Here is a 20,773-nt window from a genome sequence, read left to right as displayed (position 1 = left end):
CTAGTGAACGTGCACGACCCTGGCCACAAAAGTTTTTGTAAATTTGAACCATTTCGTTTATGTGTTGTGGTATTGTTACCACGACATTTTACAGCACAATTTTTTGTATAGTAAGTAAAGGGATGATAGGGATGATGATCGCATGGGTTCTGACCCGCTAGTGAACGTGCACGACCCTGGCCACAAAAGTTTTTTTAAAAATTTGAACCATTTCGATTATGTGTTTTGGTATTGATACCATGACATTTTACAGCACAAATTTTTGTATAGTAAGTAAAGGGATGATAGGGATGATGATCGCATGGGTTCTGACCCGCTAGTGAACGTGCACGACCCTGGCCACAAAAGTTTTTGTAAATTTGAACCATTTCGTTTATGTGTTGTGGTATTGATACCACGACATTTTACAGCACAAATTTTTGTGTAGTAAGTAAAGGGATGATAGGGATGATGATCGCATGGGTCCTGAGCCGATAGTGAACGTGCACGACCCTGGCCACAAAAGTTTTTGTAAATTTGAACCATTTCGTTTGTGGGTTGTGGTATTGATATCACATTTTACAGCACAAATTTTTGTATAGTAGGTAAAGGGATGATAGGGATGATGATCGCATGGGTCCTGACCCGCTAGTGAACGTGCACGACCCTGGCCACAAAAGTTTTTGTAAATTTGAACCATTTCGTCTATGTGTTCTCGTATTGATACCACGACATTTTACAGCACAAATTTTTGTATAGTAAGTAAAGGGATGATAGGGATGATGATCGCATGGGTCCTGAGCCGCTAGTGAACGTGCACGACCCTGGCCACAAAAGTTTTTGTAAATTTGAAGCATTTCATTAATGTGTTGTGTTATTGATACCACGACATTTTACAGCACAAATTTTCGTATAGTAAGTAAAGGGATGATAGGGATGATGATCGCATGGGTCCTGACCCGCTAGTGAACGTGCACGACCCTGGCCACAAAAGTTTTTGTAAATTTGAACCATTTCGTTTATATGTTGTGGTATTGTTACCACGACATTTTACAGCACAAATTTTTGTATAGTAAGTAAAGGGATGGTAGGGATGATGATCGCATGGGTCCTGACCCGCTAGTGAACGTGCACGACCCTGGCCACAAAAGTTTTTTAAAAATTTCAACCATTTCGTTTATGTGTTGTGGTATTGATACCATGACATTTTACAGCACAAATTTTTGTATAGTAAGTAAAGGGATGATAGGGATGATGATCGCATGGGTTCTGACCCGCTAGTGAACGTGCACGACCCTGGCCACAAAAGTTTTTGTAAATTTGAACCATTTCGTTTATGTGTTGTGGTATTGATACCACGACATTTTACAGCACAAATTTTTGTATAGTAAGTAAAGGGATGATAGGGATGATGATCGCATGGGTCCTGACCCGGTAGTGAACGTGCACGACCCTGGCCACAAAAGTTTTTGTAAATTTGAACCATTTCGTTTATGTGTTGTGGTATTGATACCACGACATTTTACAGCACAAATTTTTGTATAGTAAGTAAAGGGATGATAGGGATGATGATCGCATGGGTCCTGACCCGATAGTGAACGTGCACGACCCTGGCCACAAAAGTTTTTGTAAATTTGAACCATTTTGTTTATGTGTCCTGGTATTAATACCACGACATTTTACAGGACAAATTTTTGTATAGTAAGTAAAGGGATGATGAGGATGATGATCGCATGGGTTCTGACCCGCTAGTGAACGTGCACGACCCTGGCCACAAAAGTTTTTGTAAATTTGAACCATTTCGTTTATGTGTTGTGGTATTGATACCACGACATTTTACAGCACAAATTTTTGTATAGTAAGTAAAGGGATGACAGGGATGATGATCGCATGGGTTCTGACCCGCTAGTGAACGTGCACTACTCTGGCCACAAAAGATTTTGTAAATTTGAACCATTTCGTTTATGTGCTGTGGTATTGATACCACGACATTTTACAGCACACATTTTTGTATAGTAAGTAAAGGGATGATAGGGATGATGATCGCATGGGTCCTGACCCGCTAGTGAACGTGCACGACCCTGGCCACAAAAGTTTTTTAAAAATTTGAACCATTTCGTTTATGTGTTTTGGTATTGATACCACGACATTTTACAGCACAAATTTTTGTATAGTAAGTAAAGGGATGATAGGGATGATGATCGCGTGGGTCCTGACCCGCTAGTGAACGTGCACGACCCTGGCCACAAAAGTTTTTGTAAATTTGAACCATTTCGTTTATGTGTTTTGGTATTGATACCACGACATTTTACAGCACAAATTTTTGTATAGTAAGTAAAGGGATGATAGGGATGATGATCGCATGGGTCCTGACCCGCTAGTGAACGTGCACGACCCTGGCCACAAAAGTTTTTGTAAATTTGAACCATTTCGTTTATGTGTTGTGGTATTGATACCACGACATTTTACAGCACAAATTTTTGTATAGTAACTAATGGGATGATAGGAATGATGATCGCATGGGTCCTGACCCGCTAGTGAACGTGCACGACCCTGGCCACAAAAGTTTTTTTAAATTTGAACCATTTCGTTTGTGTGTTGTGGTATTGATACCACGACATTTTACAGCACAAATTTTTGTATAGTAAGTAAAGGGATGATAGGGATGATGATCGCATGGGTCCTGACCCGCTAGTGAACGTGCACGACCCTGGCCACAAAAGTTTTTGTAAATTTGAACCATTTCGTTTATGTGTTGTGGTATTGATACCACGACATTTTACAGCACACATTTTTGTATAGTAAGTAAAGGGATGATAGGGATGATGATCGCATGGGTCCTGACCCGCTAGTGAACGTGCACGACCCTGGCCACAAAAGTTTTTGTAAATTTGAACCATTTCGTTTATGTGTTGTGGTATTGATACCACGACATTTTACAGCACAAATTTTTGTATAGTAAGTAAAGGGATGATAGGGATGATGATCGCATGGGTCCTGACCCGCTAGTGAACGTGCACGACCCTGGCCACAAAAGTTTTTTTAAATTTGAACCATTTCGTTTATGTGTTTTGGTATTGATACCACGACATTTTACAGCACAAATTTTTGTATAGTAAGTAAAGGGATGATAGGGATGATGATCGCATGGGTCCTGACCCGCTAGTGAACGTGCACGACCCTGGCCACAAAAGTTTTTGTAAATTTGAACCATTTCGTTTATGTGTTGTGGTATTGATACCACGACATTTTACAGCACACATTTTTGTATAGTAAGTAAAGGGATGATAGGGATGATGATCGCATGGGTCCTGACCCGCTAGTGAACGTGCACGACCCTGGCCACAAAAGTTTTTTAAAAATTTGAACCATTTCATTAATGTGTTGTGGTTTTGATACCACGACATTTTACAGCACAAATTTTTGTATAGTAAGTAAAGGGATGATAGGGATGATGATCGCATGGGTCCTGACCCGCTAGTGAACGTGCACGACCCTGGCCACAAAAGTTTTTGTAAATTTGAACCATTTCGTTTATGTGTTTTGGTATTGATACCACGACCTTTTACAGCACAAATTTTTGTATAGTAAGTAAAGGGATGACAGGGATGATGATCGCATGGGTCCTGACCCGGTAGTGAACGTGCACGACCCTGGCCACAAAAGTTTTTTAAATTTGAACCATTTCGTTTATGTGTTGTGGTATTGATACCACGACCTTTTACAGCACAAATTTTTGTATAGTAAGTAAAGGGATGATAGGGATGATGATCGCATGGGTTCTGACCCGCTAGTGAACGTGCACGACCCTGGCCACAAAAGTTTTTGTAAATTTGAACCATTTTGTTTATGTGTTGTGGTATTGATACCACGACATTTTACAGCACACATTTTTGTATAGTAAGTAAAGGGATGATAGGGATGATGATCGCATGGGTCCTGACCCGCTAGTGAACGTGCACGACCCTGGCCACAAAAGTTTTTTAAAAATTTGAACCATTTCGTTTATGTGTTGTGGTATTGATACCACGACATTTTACAGCACAAATTTTTGTATAGTAAGTAAAGGGATGATAGGGATGATGATCGCATGGGTCCTGACCCTCTAGTGAACGTGCACGACCCTGGCCACAAAAGTTTTTTTAAATTTGAACCATTTCGTTTATGTGTTTTGGTATTGATACCACGACATTTTACAGCACAAATTTTTGTATAGTAAGTAAAGGGATGATAGGGATGATGATCGCATGGGTCCTGACCCGCTAGTGAACGTGCACGACCCTGGCCACAAAAGTTTTTGTAAATTTGAACCATTTCGTTTATGTGTTGTGGTATTGATACCACGACATTTTACAGCACACATTTTTGTATAGTAAGTAAAGGGATGATAGGGATGATGATCGCATGGGTCCTGACCCGCTAGTGAACGTGCACGACCCTGGCCACAAAAGTTTTTTTAAAAATTTGAACCATTTCGTTTATGTGTTGTGGTATTGATACCATGACATTTTACAGCACAAATTTTTGTATAGTAAGTAAAGGGATGATAGGGATGATGATCGCATGGGTTCTGACCCGCTAGTGAACGTGCACGACCCTGGCCACAAAAGTTTTTGTAAATTTGAACCATTTCGTTTATGTGTTGTGGTATTGATACCACGACATTTTACAGCACAAATTTTTGTATAGTAAGTAAAGGGATGATAGGGATGATGATCGCATGGGTCCTGAGCCGCTAGTGAACGTGCACGACCCTGGCCACAAAAGTTTTTGTAAATTTGAACCATTTCGTCTATGTGTTCTCGTATTGATACCACGACATTTTACAGCACACATTTTTGTATAGTAAGTAAAGGGATGATAGGGATGATGATCGCATGGGTCCTGACCCGCTAGTGAACGTGCACGACCCTGGCCACAAAAGTTTCTGTAAATTTGAACCATTTCGTTTATGTGTTGTGGTATTGATACCACGACATTTTACAGCACAAATTTTTGTATAGTAAGTAAAGGGATGATAGGGATGATGATCGCATGGGTCCTGACCCGATAGTGAACGTGCACGACCCTGGCCACAAAAGTTTTTGTAAATTTGAACCATTTTGTTTATGTGTCCTGGTATTAATACCACGACATTTTACAGCACAAATTTTTGTTTAGTAAGTAAAGGGATGATAGGGATGATGATCGCATGGGTCCTGACCCGCTAGTGAACGTGCACGACCCTGGCCACAAAAGTTTCTGTAAATTTGAACCATTTCGTTTATGTGTTGTGGTATTGATACCACGACATTTTACAGCACAAATTTTTGTATAGTAAGTAAAGGGATGATAGGGATGATGATCGCATGGGTCCTGACCCGATAGTGAAGGTGCACGACCCTGGCCACAAAAGTTTTTGTAAATTTGAACCATTTTGTTTATGTGTCCTGGTATTAATACCACGACATTTTACAGCACAAATTTTTGTATAGTAAGTAAAGGGATGATAAGGATGATGATCGCATGGGTTCTGACCAGCTAGTGAACGTGCACGACCCTGGCCACAAAATTTTTGTAAATTGGAACCATTTCGTTTATGTGTTGTGGTATTGATACCATGACATTTTACAGCACAAATTTTTGTATAGTAAGTAAAGGGATGATAGGGATGATGATCGCATGGGTTTTGACCCGGTAGTGAACGTGCACTACTCTGGCCACAAAAGTTTTTGTAAATTTGAACCATTTAGTTTATGTGTTGTGGTATTGATACCACGACATTTTACAGCACAAATTTTTGTATAGTAAGTAAAGGGATGATATGGATGATGATCGCATGGGTCCTGACCCGCTAGTGAACGTGCACGACCCTGGCCACAAAAGTTTTTGTAAATTTGAACCATTTCGTTTATGTGTTTTGGTATTGATACCACGACCTTCTACAGCACAAATTTTTGTATAGTAAGTAAAGGGATGACAGGGATGATGATTGCATGGGTCCTGACCCGCTAGTGAACGTGCACGACCCTGGCCACAAAAGTTTTTGTAAATTTGAACCATTTCGTTTATGTGTTGTGGTATTGATACCACGACATTTTATAGCACAATTTTTTGTATAGTAAGTAAAGGGATGATAGGGATGATGATCGCATGGGTCCTGACCCGCTAGTGAACGTGCACGACCCTGGCCACAAAAGTTTTTGTAAATTTGAACCATTTCGTTTATGTGTTGTGGTATTGATACCACGACATTTTACAGAACAAATTTTTGTATAGTAAGTAAAGGGATGATAGGGATGATGATCGCATGGGTCCTGACCCGCTAGTGAACGTGCACGACCCTGGCCACAAAAGTTTTTGTAAATTTGAACCATTTCGTTTATGTGTTGTGGTATTGATACCATGACATTTTACAGCACAAATTTTTGTATAGTAAGTAAAGGGATGATAGGGATGATGGTCGCATATGTTCTGACCCGCTAGTGAACGTGCACGACCCTGGCCACAAAAGTTTTTGTAAATTTGAACCATTTCGTTTATGTGTTATGGTATTGATACCACGACATTTTACAGCACACATTTTTGTATAGTAAGTAAAGGGATGACAGGGATGATGATCGCATGGGTCCTGACCCGCTAGTGAACGTGCACGACCCTGGCCACAAAAGTTTTTTAAAAATTTGAACCATTTCGTTTATGTGTTGTGGTATTGATACCACGACATTTTACAGCACAAATTTTTGTATAGTAAGTAAAGGGATGATAGGGATGATGATCGCATGGGTCCTGACCCGCTAGTGAACGTGCACGACCCTGGCCACAAAAGTTTTTGTAAATTTGAACCATTTCGTTTATGTGTTGTGGTATTGTTACCACGACATTTTACAGCACAATTTTTTGTATAGTAAGTAAAGGGATGATAGGGATGATGATCGCATGGGTCCTGACCCGCTAGTGAACGTGCACGACCCTGGCCACAAAAGTTTTTTTAAAAATTTGAACCATTTCGATTATGTGTTTTGGTATTGATACCATGACATTTTACAGCACAAATTTTTGTATAGTAAGTAAAGGGATGATAGGGATGATGATCGCATGGGTTCTGACCCGCTAGTGAACGTGCACGACCCTGGCCACAAAAGTTTTTGTAAATTTGAACCATTTCGTTTATGTGTTGTGGTATTGATACCACGACATTTTACAGCACAAATTTTTGTGTAGTAAGTAAAGGGATGATAGGGATGATGATCGCGTGGGTCCTGACCCGCTAGTGAACGTGCACGACCCTGGCCACAAAAGTTTTTGTAAATTTGAACCATTTCGTTTGTGGGTTGTGGTATTGATACCACGACATTTTACAGCACAAATTTTTGTATAGTAGGTAAAGGGATGATAGGGATGATGATCGCATGGGTCCTGACCCGCTAGTGAACGTGCACGACCCTGGCCACAAAAGTTTTTGTAAATTTGAACCATTTCGTCTATGTGTTCTCGTATTGATACCACGACATTTTACAGCACAAATTTTTGTATAGTAAGTAAAGGGATGATAGGGATGATGATCGCATGGGTCCTGAGCCGCTAGTGAACGTGCACGACCCTGGCCACAAAAGTTTTTGTAAATTTGAACCATTTCATTAATGTGTTGTGTTATTGATACCACGACATTTTACAGCACAAATTTTCGTATAGTAAGTAAAGGGATGATAGGGATGATGATCGCATGGGTCCTGACCCGCTAGTGAACGTGCACGACCCTGGCCACAAAAGTTTTTGTAAATTTGAACCATTTCGTTTATATGTTGTGGTATTGTTACCACGACATTTTACAGCACAAATTTTTGTATAGTAAGTAAAGGGATGGTAGGGATGATGATCGCATGGGTCCTGACCCGCTAGTGAACGTGCACGACCCTGGCCACAAAAGTTTTTTAAAAATTTGAACCATTTCGTTTATGTGTTGTGGTATTGATACCATGACATTTTACAGCACAAATTTTTGTATAGTAAGTAAAGGGATGATAGGGATGATGATCGCGTGGGTCCTGACCCGCTAGTGAACGTGCACGACCCTGGCCACAAAAGTTTTTGTAAATTTGAACCATTTCGTTTATGTGTTTTGGTATTGATACCACGACATTTTACAGCACAAATTTTTGTATAGTAAGTAAAGGGATGATAGGGATGATGATCGCATGGGTCCTGACCCGCTAGTGAACGTGCACGACCCTGGCCACAAAAGTTTTTGTAAATTTGAACCATTTCGTTTATGTGTTGTGGTATTGATACCACGACATTTTACAGCACAAATTTTTGTATAGTAACTAATGGGATGATAGGAATGATGATCGCATGGGTCCTGACCCGCTAGTGAACGTGCACGACCCTGGCCACAAAAGTTTTTTTAAATTTGAACCATTTCGTTTGTGTGTTGTGGTATTGATACCACGACATTTTACAGCACAAATTTTTGTATAGTAAGTAAAGGGATGATAGGGATGATGATCGCATGGGTCCTGACCCGCTAGTGAACGTGCACGACCCTGGCCACAAAAGTTTTTGTAAATTTGAACCATTTCGTTTATGTGTTGTGGTATTGATACCACGACATTTTACAGCACACATTTTTGTATAGTAAGTAAAGGGATGATAGGGATGATGATCGCATGGGTCCTGACCCGCTAGTGAACGTGCACGACCCTGGCCACAAAAGTTTTTGTAAATTTGAACCATTTCGTTTATGTGTTGTGGTATTGATACCACGACATTTTACAGCACAAATTTTTGTATAGTAAGTAAAGGGATGATAGGGATGATGATCGCATGGGTCCTGACCCGCTAGTGAACGTGCACGACCCTGGCCACAAAAGTTTTTTTAAATTTGAACCATTTCGTTTATGTGTTTTGGTATTGATACCACGACATTTTACAGCACAAATTTTTGTATAGTAAGTAAAGGGATGATAGGGATGATGATCGCATGGGTCCTGACCCGCTAGTGAACGTGCACGACCCTGGCCACAAAAGTTTTTGTAAATTTGAACCATTTCGTTTATGTGTTGTGGTATTGATACCACGACATTTTACAGCACACATTTTTGTATAGTAAGTAAAGGGATGATAGGGATGATGATCGCATGGGTCCTGACCCGCTAGTGAACGTGCACGACCCTGGCCACAAAAGTTTTTTAAAAATTTGAACCATTTCATTAATGTGTTGTGGTTTTGATACCACGACATTTTACAGCACAAATTTTTGTATAGTAAGTAAAGGGATGATAGGGATGATGATCGCATGGGTCCTGACCCGCTAGTGAACGTGCACGACCCTGGCCACAAAAGTTTTTGTAAATTTGAACCATTTCGTTTATGTGTTTTGGTATTGATACCACGACCTTTTACAGCACAAATTTTTGTATAGTAAGTAAAGGGATGACAGGGATGATGATCGCATGGGTCCTGACCCGGTAGTGAACGTGCACGACCCTGGCCACAAAAGTTTTTTAAATTTGAACCATTTCGTTTATGTGTTGTGGTATTGATACCACGACCTTTTACAGCACAAATTTTTGTATAGTAAGTAAAGGGATGATAGGGATGATGATCGCATGGGTTCTGACCCGCTAGTGAACGTGCACGACCCTGGCCACAAAAGTTTTTGTAAATTTGAACCATTTTGTTTATGTGTTGTGGTATTGATACCACGACATTTTACAGCACACATTTTTGTATAGTAAGTAAAGGGATGATAGGGATGATGATCGCATGGGTCCTGACCCGCTAGTGAACGTGCACGACCCTGGCCACAAAAGTTTTTTAAAAATTTGAACCATTTCGTTTATGTGTTGTGGTATTGATACCACGACATTTTACAGCACAAATTTTTGTATAGTAAGTAAAGGGATGATAGGGATGATGATCGCATGGGTCCTGACCCTCTAGTGAACGTGCACGACCCTGGCCACAAAAGTTTTTTTAAATTTGAACCATTTCGTTTATGTGTTTTGGTATTGATACCACGACATTTTACAGCACAAATTTTTGTATAGTAAGTAAAGGGATGATAGGGATGATGATCGCATGGGTCCTGACCCGCTAGTGAACGTGCACGACCCTGGCCACAAAAGTTTTTGTAAATTTGAACCATTTCGTTTATGTGTTGTGGTATTGATACCACGACATTTTACAGCACACATTTTTGTATAGTAAGTAAAGGGATGATAGGGATGATGATCGCATGGGTCCTGACCCGCTAGTGAACGTGCACGACCCTGGCCACAAAAGTTTTTTTAAAAATTTGAACCATTTCGTTTATGTGTTGTGGTATTGATACCATGACATTTTACAGCACAAATTTTTGTATAGTAAGTAAAGGGATGATAGGGATGATGATCGCATGGGTTCTGACCCGCTAGTGAACGTGCACGACCCTGGCCACAAAAGTTTTTGTAAATTTGAACCATTTCGTTTATGTGTTGTGGTATTGATACCACGACATTTTACAGCACAAATTTTTGTATAGTAAGTAAAGGGATGATAGGGATGATGATCGCATGGGTCCTGAGCCGCTAGTGAACGTGCACGACCCTGGCCACAAAAGTTTTTGTAAATTTGAACCATTTCGTCTATGTGTTCTCGTATTGATACCACGACATTTTACAGCACACATTTTTGTATAGTAAGTAAAGGGATGATAGGGATGATGATCGCATGGGTCCTGACCCGCTAGTGAACGTGCACGACCCTGGCCACAAAAGTTTCTGTAAATTTGAACCATTTCGTTTATGTGTTGTGGTATTGATACCACGACATTTTACAGCACAAATTTTTGTATAGTAAGTAAAGGGATGATAGGGATGATGATCGCATGGGTCCTGACCCGATAGTGAACGTGCACGACCCTGGCCACAAAAGTTTTTGTAAATTTGAACCATTTTGTTTATGTGTCCTGGTATTAATACCACGACATTTTACAGCACAAATTTTTGTTTAGTAAGTAAAGGGATGATAGGGATGATGATCGCATGGGTCCTGACCCGCTAGTGAACGTGCACGACCCTGGCCACAAAAGTTTCTGTAAATTTGAACCATTTCGTTTATGTGTTGTGGTATTGATACCACGACATTTTACAGCACAAATTTTTGTATAGTAAGTAAAGGGATGATAGGGATGATGATCGCATGGGTCCTGACCCGATAGTGAAGGTGCACGACCCTGGCCACAAAAGTTTTTGTAAATTTGAACCATTTTGTTTATGTGTCCTGGTATTAATACCACGACATTTTACAGCACAAATTTTTGTATAGTAAGTAAAGGGATGATAAGGATGATGATCGCATGGGTTCTGACCAGCTAGTGAACGTGCACGACCCTGGCCACAAAATTTTTGTAAATTGGAACCATTTCGTTTATGTGTTGTGGTATTGATACCATGACATTTTACAGCACAAATTTTTGTATAGTAAGTAAAGGGATGATAGGGATGATGATCGCATGGGTTTTGACCCGGTAGTGAACGTGCACTACTCTGGCCACAAAAGTTTTTGTAAATTTGAACCATTTAGTTTATGTGTTGTGGTATTGATACCACGACATTTTACAGCACAAATTTTTGTATAGTAAGTAAAGGGATGATATGGATGATGATCGCATGGGTCCTGACCCGCTAGTGAACGTGCACGACCCTGGCCACAAAAGTTTTTGTAAATTTGAACCATTTCGTTTATGTGTTTTGGTATTGATACCACGACCTTCTACAGCACAAATTTTTGTATAGTAAGTAAAGGGATGACAGGGATGATGATTGCATGGGTCCTGACCCGCTAGTGAACGTGCACGACCCTGGCCACAAAAGTTTTTGTAAATTTGAACCATTTCGTTTATGTGTTGTGGTATTGATACCACGACATTTTATAGCACAATTTTTTGTATAGTAAGTAAAGGGATGATAGGGATGATGATCGCATGGGTCCTGACCCGCTAGTGAACGTGCACGACCCTGGCCACAAAAGTTTTTGTAAATTTGAACCATTTCGTTTATGTGTTGTGGTATTGATACCACGACATTTTACAGAACAAATTTTTGTATAGTAAGTAAAGGGATGATAGGGATGATGATCGCATGGGTCCTGACCCGCTAGTGAACGTGCACGACCCTGGCCACAAAAGTTTTTGTAAATTTGAACCATTTCGTTTATGTGTTGTGGTATTGATACCATGACATTTTACAGCACAAATTTTTGTATAGTAAGTAAAGGGATGATAGGGATGATGGTCGCATATGTTCTGACCCGCTAGTGAACGTGCACGACCCTGGCCACAAAAGTTTTTGTAAATTTGAACCATTTCGTTTATGTGTTATGGTATTGATACCACGACATTTTACAGCACACATTTTTGTATAGTAAGTAAAGGGATGACAGGGATGATGATCGCATGGGTCCTGACCCGCTAGTGAACGTGCACGACCCTGGCCACAAAAGTTTTTTAAAAATTTGAACCATTTCGTTTATGTGTTGTGGTATTGATACCACGACATTTTACAGCACAAATTTTTGTATAGTAAGTAAAGGGATGATAGGGATGATGATCGCATGGGTCCTGACCCGCTAGTGAACGTGCACGACCCTGGCCACAAAAGTTTTTGTAAATTTGAACCATTTCGTTTATGTGTTGTGGTATTGTTACCACGACATTTTACAGCACAATTTTTTGTATAGTAAGTAAAGGGATGATAGGGATGATGATCGCATGGGTCCTGACCCGCTAGTGAACGTGCACGACCCTGGCCACAAAAGTTTTTTTAAAAATTTGAACCATTTCGATTATGTGTTTTGGTATTGATACCATGACATTTTACAGCACAAATTTTTGTATAGTAAGTAAAGGGATGATAGGGATGATGATCGCATGGGTTCTGACCCGCTAGTGAACGTGCACGACCCTGGCCACAAAAGTTTTTGTAAATTTGAACCATTTCGTTTATGTGTTGTGGTATTGATACCACGACATTTTACAGCACAAATTTTTGTGTAGTAAGTAAAGGGATGATAGGGATGATGATCGCGTGGGTCCTGACCCGCTAGTGAACGTGCACGACCCTGGCCACAAAAGTTTTTGTAAATTTGAACCATTTCGTTTGTGGGTTGTGGTATTGATACCACGACATTTTACAGCACAAATTTTTGTATAGTAGGTAAAGGGATGATAGGGATGATGATCGCATGGGTCCTGACCCGCTAGTGAACGTGCACGACCCTGGCCACAAAAGTTTTTGTAAATTTGAACCATTTCGTCTATGTGTTCTCGTATTGATACCACGACATTTTACAGCACAAATTTTTGTATAGTAAGTAAAGGGATGATAGGGATGATGATCGCATGGGTCCTGAGCCGCTAGTGAACGTGCACGACCCTGGCCACAAAAGTTTTTGTAAATTTGAACCATTTCATTAATGTGTTGTGTTATTGATACCACGACATTTTACAGCACAAATTTTCGTATAGTAAGTAAAGGGATGATAGGGATGATGATCGCATGGGTCCTGACCCGCTAGTGAACGTGCACGACCCTGGCCACAAAAGTTTTTGTAAATTTGAACCATTTCGTTTATATGTTGTGGTATTGTTACCACGACATTTTACAGCACAAATTTTTGTATAGTAAGTAAAGGGATGGTAGGGATGATGATCGCATGGGTCCTGACCCGCTAGTGAACGTGCACGACCCTGGCCACAAAAGTTTTTTAAAAATTTGAACCATTTCGTTTATGTGTTGTGGTATTGATACCATGACATTTTACAGCACAAATTTTTGTATAGTAAGTAAAGGGATGATAGGGATGATGATCGCATGGGTTCTGACCCGCTAGTGAACGTGCACGACCCTGGCCACAAAAGTTTTTGTAAATTTGAACCATTTCGTTTATGTGTTGTGGTATTGATACCACGACATTTTACAGCACAGATTTTTGTATAGTAAGTAAAGGGATGATAGGGATGATGATCGCATGGGTCCTGACCCGGTAGTGAACGTGCACGACCCTGGCCACAAAAGTTTTTGTAAATTTGAACCATTTCGTTTATGTGTTGTGGTATTGATACCACGACATTTTACAGCACAAATTTTTGTATAGTAAGTAAAGGGATGATAGGGATGATGATCGCATGGGTCCTGACCCGATAGTGAACGTGCACGACCCTGGCCACAAAAGTTTTTGTAAATTTGAACCATTTTGTTTATGTGTCCTGGTATTAATACCACGACGTTTTACAGGACAAATTTTTGTATAGTAAGTAAAGGGATGATGAGGATGATGATCGCATGGGTTCTGACCCGCTAGTGAACGTGCACGACCCTGGCCACAAAAGTTTTTGTAAATTTGAACCATTTCGTTTATGTGTTGTGGTATTGATACCACGACATTTTACAGCACAAATTTTTGTATAGTAAGTAAAGGGATGACAGGGATGATGATCGCATGGGTTCTGACCCGCTAGTGAACGTGCACTACTCTGGCCACAAAAGATTTTGTAAATTTGAACCATTTCGTTTATGTGCTGTGGTATTGATACCACGACATTTTACAGCACACATTTTTGTATAGTAAGTAAAGGGATGATAGGGATGATGATCGCATGGGTCCTGACCCGCTAGTGAACGTGCACGACCCTGGCCACAAAAGTTTTTTAAAAATTTGAACCATTTCGTTTATGTGTTTTGGTATTGATACCACGACATTTTACAGCACAAATTTTTGTATAGTAAGTAAAGGGATGATAGGGATGATGATCGCGTGGGTCCTGACCCGCTAGTGAACGTGCACGACCCTGGCCACAAAAGTTTTTGTAAATTTGAACCATTTCGTTTATGTGTTTTGGTATTGATACCACGACATTTTACAGCACAAATTTTTGTATAGTAAGTAAAGGGATGATAGGGATGATGATCGCATGGGTCCTGACCCGCTAGTGAACGTGCACGACCCTGGCCACAAAAGTTTTTGTAAATTTGAACCATTTCGTTTATGTGTTGTGGTATTGATACCACGACATTTTACAGCACAAATTTTTGTATAGTAACTAATGGGATGATAGGAATGATGATCGCATGGGTCCTGACCCGCTAGTGAACGTGCACGACCCTGGCCACAAAAGTTTTTTTAAATTTGAACCATTTCGTTTGTGTGTTGTGGTATTGATACCACGACATTTTACAGCACAAATTTTTGTATAGTAAGTAAAGGGATGATAGGGATGATGATCGCATGGGTCCTGACCCGCTAGTGAACGTGCACGACCCTGGCCACAAAAGTTTTTGTAAATTTGAACCATTTCGTTTATGTGTTGTGGTATTGATACCACGACATTTTACAGCACACATTTTTGTATAGTAAGTAAAGGGATGATAGGGATGATGATCGCATGGGTCCTGACCCGCTAGTGAACGTGCACGACCCTGGCCACAAAAGTTTTTGTAAATTTGAACCATTTCGTTTATGTGTTGTGGTATTGATACCACGACATTTTACAGCACAAATTTTTGTATAGTAAGTAAAGGGATGATAGGGATGATGATCGCATGGGTCCTGACCCGCTAGTGAACGTGCACGACCCTGGCCACAAAAGTTTTTTTAAATTTGAACCATTTCGTTTATGTGTTTTGGTATTGATACCACGACATTTTACAGCACAAATTTTTGTATAGTAAGTAAAGGGATGATAGGGATGATGATCGCATGGGTCCTGACCCGCTAGTGAACGTGCACGACCCTGGCCACAAAAGTTTTTGTAAATTTGAACCATTTCGTTTATGTGTTGTGGTATTGATACCACGACATTTTACAGCACACATTTTTGTATAGTAAGTAAAGGGATGATAGGGATGATGATCGCATGGGTCCTGACCCGCTAGTGAACGTGCACGACCCTGGCCACAAAAGTTTTTTAAAAATTTGAACCATTTCATTAATGTGTTGTGGTTTTGATACCACGACATTTTACAGCACAAATTTTTGTATAGTAAGTAAAGGGATGATAGGGATGATGATCGCATGGGTCCTGACCCGCTAGTGAACGTGCACGACCCTGGCCACAAAAGTTTTTGTAAATTTGAACCATTTCGTTTATGTGTTTTGGTATTGATACCACGACCTTTTACAGCACAAATTTTTGTATAGTAAGTAAAGGGATGACAGGGATGATGATCGCATGGGTCCTGACCCGGTAGTGAACGTGCACGACCCTGGCCACAAAAGTTTTTTAAATTTGAACCATTTCGTTTATGTGTTGTGGTATTGATACCACGACCTTTTACAGCACAAATTTTTGTATAGTAAGTAAAGGGATGATAGGGATGATGATCGCATGGGTTCTGACCCGCTAGTGAACGTGCACGACCCTGGCCACAAAAGTTTTTGTAAATTTGAACCATTTTGTTTATGTGTTGTGGTATTGATACCACGACATTTTACAGCACACATTTTTGTATAGTAAGTAAAGGGATGATAGGGATGATGATCGCATGGGTCCTGACCCGCTAGTGAACGTGCACGACCCTGGCCACAAAAGTTTTTTAAAAATTTGAACCATTTCGTTTATGTGTTGTGGTATTGATACCACGACATTTTACAGCACAAATTTTTGTATAGTAAGTAAAGGGATGATAGGGATGATGATCGCATGGGTCCTGACCCTCTAGTGAACGTGCACGACCCTGGCCACAAAAGTTTTTTTAAATTTGAACCATTTCGTTTATGTGTTTTGGTATTGATACCACGACATTTTACAGCACAAATTTTTGTATAGTAAGTAAAGGGATGATAGGGATGATGATCGCATGGGTCCTGACCCGCTAGTGAACGTGCACGACCCTGGCCACAAAAGTTTTTGTAAATTTGAACCATTTCGTTTATGTGTTGTGGTATTGATACCACGACATTTTACAGCACACATTTTTGTATAGTAAGTAAAGGGATGATAGGGATGATGATCGCATGGGTCCTGACCCGCTAGTGAACGTGCACGACCCTGGCCACAAAAGTTTTTTAAAAATTTGAACCATTTCATTAATGTGTTGTGGTTTTGATACCACGACATTTTACAGCACAAATTTTTGTATAGTAAGTAAAGGGATGATAGGGATGATGATCGCATGGGTCCTGACCCGCTAGTGAACGTGCACGACCCTGGCCACAAAAGTTTTTGTAAATTTGAACCATTTCGTTTATGTGTTTTGGTATTGATACCACGACCTTTTACAGCACAAATTTTTGTATAGTAAGTAAAGGGATGACAGGGATGATGATCGCATGGGTCCTGACCCGGTAGTGAACGTGCACGACCCTGGCCACAAAAGTTTTTTAAATTTGAACCATTTCGTTTATGTGTTGTGGTATTGATACCACGACATTTTACAGCACAATTTTTTGTATAGTAAGTAAAGGGATGATAGGGATGATGATCGCATGGGTTCTGACCCGCTAGTGAACGTGCACGACCCTGGCCACAAAAGTTTTTGTAAATTTGAACCATTTTGTTTATGTGTTGTGGTATTGATACCACGACATTTTACAGCACACATTTTTGTATAGTAAGTAAAGGGATGATAGGGATGATGATCGCATGGGTCCTGACCCGCTAGTGAACGTGCACGACCCTGGCCACAAAAGTTTTTTAAAAATTTGAACCATTTCGTTTATGTGTTTTGGTATTGATACCACGACATTTTACAGCACAAATTTTTGTATAGTAAGTAAAGGGATGATAGGGATGATGATCGCATGGGTCCTGACCCGCTAGTGAACGTGCACGACCCTGGCCACAAAAGTTTTTTAAAAATTTGAACCATTTCGTTTATGTGTTTTGGTATTGATACCACGACATTTTACAGCACAAATTTTTGTATAGTAAGTAAAGGGATGATAGGGATGATGATCGCATGGGTCCTGACCCGCTAGTGAACGTGCACGACCCTGGCCACAAAAGTTTTTGTAAATTTGAACCATTTCGTTTATGTCTTGTGGTATTGATAGCATGGCATTTAGCACACAAAATTTTGTATATTATGTAAAGGGATGATAGGGATGATGATTGCATGGGTCCTTTTGAGCGTGGAGTAAGCTTGCTATGGGATTTTTATTTTTCTAAATTTAAATTTGTAGTGCTTGCAACCCTGTGTGTTGTGTGGATGACCTTGAACGTCCTTAGTTTTGTGGCTGGATTTTGTGGCTAAGATGGGCGAGGTTGTTCCCTTTACTGTCGTTGCAACCTTTCGTTCTTCTGGAATTTGTGCTGCTATGCACATACACTTAAACCGTTCCACATAACCGTAGGTGGTCAGTTTACACATTAAAGACGGGAAAGCTTGGAATGCTAGACATGATTAAACCTCAATGAACGACTGTGACAATGTAGATTCTATATTATTGTTAAAAGAATATAAACACGCCTCAATTGTGTCTACTGGAATAACTGTAATACATCCTTCCTCTCCCACCTTATACTCCTGACTATATCTTTTCCGATTCTCGATGACATATTATCATTGGCTATTTCTCTGATGACCCGGTAATGAAACTTATGGTTGAGGACTTCCTCACATCGCTTCTTGTTTCTTCATGAATTTCATTCATTGGTTGAGAGATGGCAAATGTATTTGGCTGCGGCCAAGGTATTGTAATTTTCATTTTTATGCCCTTTTGAAAGTGATACATGTCAACCTGATATTTCAGTAGCTCCAACCCAATATTTTCATTTTCATAATCATTTAAATTATATTTACTAATATAGTTCTTTTTACTGACGTCTAATGAATACTGAAAATTTTGCATTAATTATTTCAGAAGGGGACCAGAAAGAAAAGAATTTAAAAGTAACCTGGACTGACTTACCCTACTCTACTCGATGCTACGCTACCACGTCTACTAACTTATAATTTATTAACAAAAGGTACAAACTAATGTTGTATACAGCTGACCCTGTTTTATTAGCGCCTTTCCATTTTACCAGGTACGTTTGGACAAGGTAATTTTCTTATTAATGAATTATAGCGTAGGTGCCTGAGAGGATTACATCAAGCGAGTAATTCTAAGTTAGGAAATCGAAGGTACAGGAGCAGGCGTTAATTAAAGCTATTTGTCCTTAAAATATCTCAGAACTAGTGCGTAATATGTGCAATACTTCTCATAGTAAGACAGGGTTACCATACCTTACTTTCAGATTTCACAAAAAGATTTATAATACTGGACATATGTCCTATTAGTGATAAAACGTAAATTTATGCACCTAAAGTTTTACAATAGACCCTACTGATCTCGCAAATACCAATTAAGTTTCTCTCCGTACTTATGGCTGGGTGTGTTGAATTTTCCTGGAAATTGATAACTTCAAAAATATTAACGTTAACAGTTACATACAAATATATAAACAAATTACGAATTTTGAAGTTGAAGCATTGTGTGCACTTCACAAGAAAAAAAAGTCCATTTCATTTCAAAAAAAGTCCTAAAAACCCTTCCGGATCATTTTACTAATATATGATAAAAGTAACGTATTGTAACTCTATAATGAAGTATTATGTGACAGTGGCCCTTTCATTATTTATTTTATTTCTAACTTGCTACTTTGTTTATAAGTATTCCGACTGACTATTGTAAATATTCTGAACTGGTACTTTGAGAAATCTCCATTATTTTTAAGATGGGTTATTCTTCACCTGCACTGAGAAAAGTTTAACTGAAATATAACATTTGTCCACTAAATATTAGAAAATATTAAGATGTTAGAAATCAAAACGACACAATTTTTACAGGGGTAGTTGAGTTTTAGTTTTAAAATAGGGGCTAAATATTAGTACTTTCTGTTAAAATGCTCAAATCTTCCTTGAAATTCGGGGCGCAATTTTGATTTAATTTTGCTCCATAGGCACATAAAAAATCTCCACTTCATTTTCTATGTGTATTTGCGCTTTCCAAATAAAGAATATACTTCTCCATCTCAAGTGAATCCAAAGCTGTGCTAGAAATTGCTATAACAAATAGTTGGCAATGCTGTTGCTGATCACGCGGTATCCATGAATTTCTGTGCATGTGCAATGTATTTTGTCATTTGTCTTTAATGGTTGCAAAACCGGGAAAGGGAGTTGTGTTACAGCTGGACATGGAGGTTTGAATAAAACTCTGAAGAGGATTTCGTAGTTGTTTGGAGTAATCGAACTGCATTGTAAGTATTTCATTATAAATATGAGTTTACTTAGAATATATAACTGTTAAACGGAATGTTATTTAAATGTGTCACTTCATGTAACTTTGTTGATAACAAGAATCACTGACAGCAGTGTATGACACGTTCCTACTTTGTTATATATCGCTTACGAAGAAAGTAATGAAAACCATATATAGTTTCATTTGTGTTAGTAACTTAGTTACTTTTTCATGTCACGCGTGTCAAATTAACTTTATCGAGAACATTTGAAGTAAATTTTTAACTGAATGGTGCGAGGGACCGTTTATAAAATAACTTCGAAACATGTGATTTTTCTGTACAAGGTGTGCTGTACTACCATTAGATTCTTGTTAGCAGTACGACGTACAGTTAATTGATTTAACATTCTTCACTAATGATTCTTCTTAGCATCATTATTATATGAAAATCATGACACTTTTAAAAATTTTTTGAGTACGCGTGTAGTAAAATACGCTTTTATTCTTTACTGTCTATGTAGTGTACTTTAGGTAGTATAGTTTGAAGAAAAGAGCACGTGCTGTAAAATTGCGGGAAATTAGTAACTAGATGTAGCTACAAGTATACTAG

General features: G+C 39.4%; 1 protein-coding gene across 2 annotated transcripts in view; it reads left to right on the top strand.

The window, feature by feature from the left end:
- The first annotated feature begins 19,983 nt into the window (after window positions 1-19,983).
- The window catches only part of LOC145690780 (uncharacterized), an 83,369-nt gene continuing 82,579 nt past the window's right edge, over window positions 19,984-20,773 (top strand). The window contains exon 1 of one of the 2 annotated variants that reach the window (XM_081766035.1): window positions 19,984-20,182. The gene's annotated coding sequence lies outside the window, so the exon portion shown is untranslated. The remainder of the gene's footprint in view (window positions 20,183-20,773) is intronic. The other variant, XM_081766036.1, reaches the window with a different exon arrangement.

The sequence above is a fragment of the Thermobia domestica genome, chromosome 7 (assembly GCF_964235325.1).
Source record: "Thermobia domestica chromosome 7, izTheDome1.hap1.1, whole genome shotgun sequence".
NCBI lineage: Eukaryota > Metazoa > Arthropoda > Insecta > Zygentoma > Lepismatidae > Thermobia > Thermobia domestica.
The sequence above is the reverse complement of the archived record's forward strand: the minus strand, read 5'-3'. Positions and strand labels throughout refer to the sequence as shown.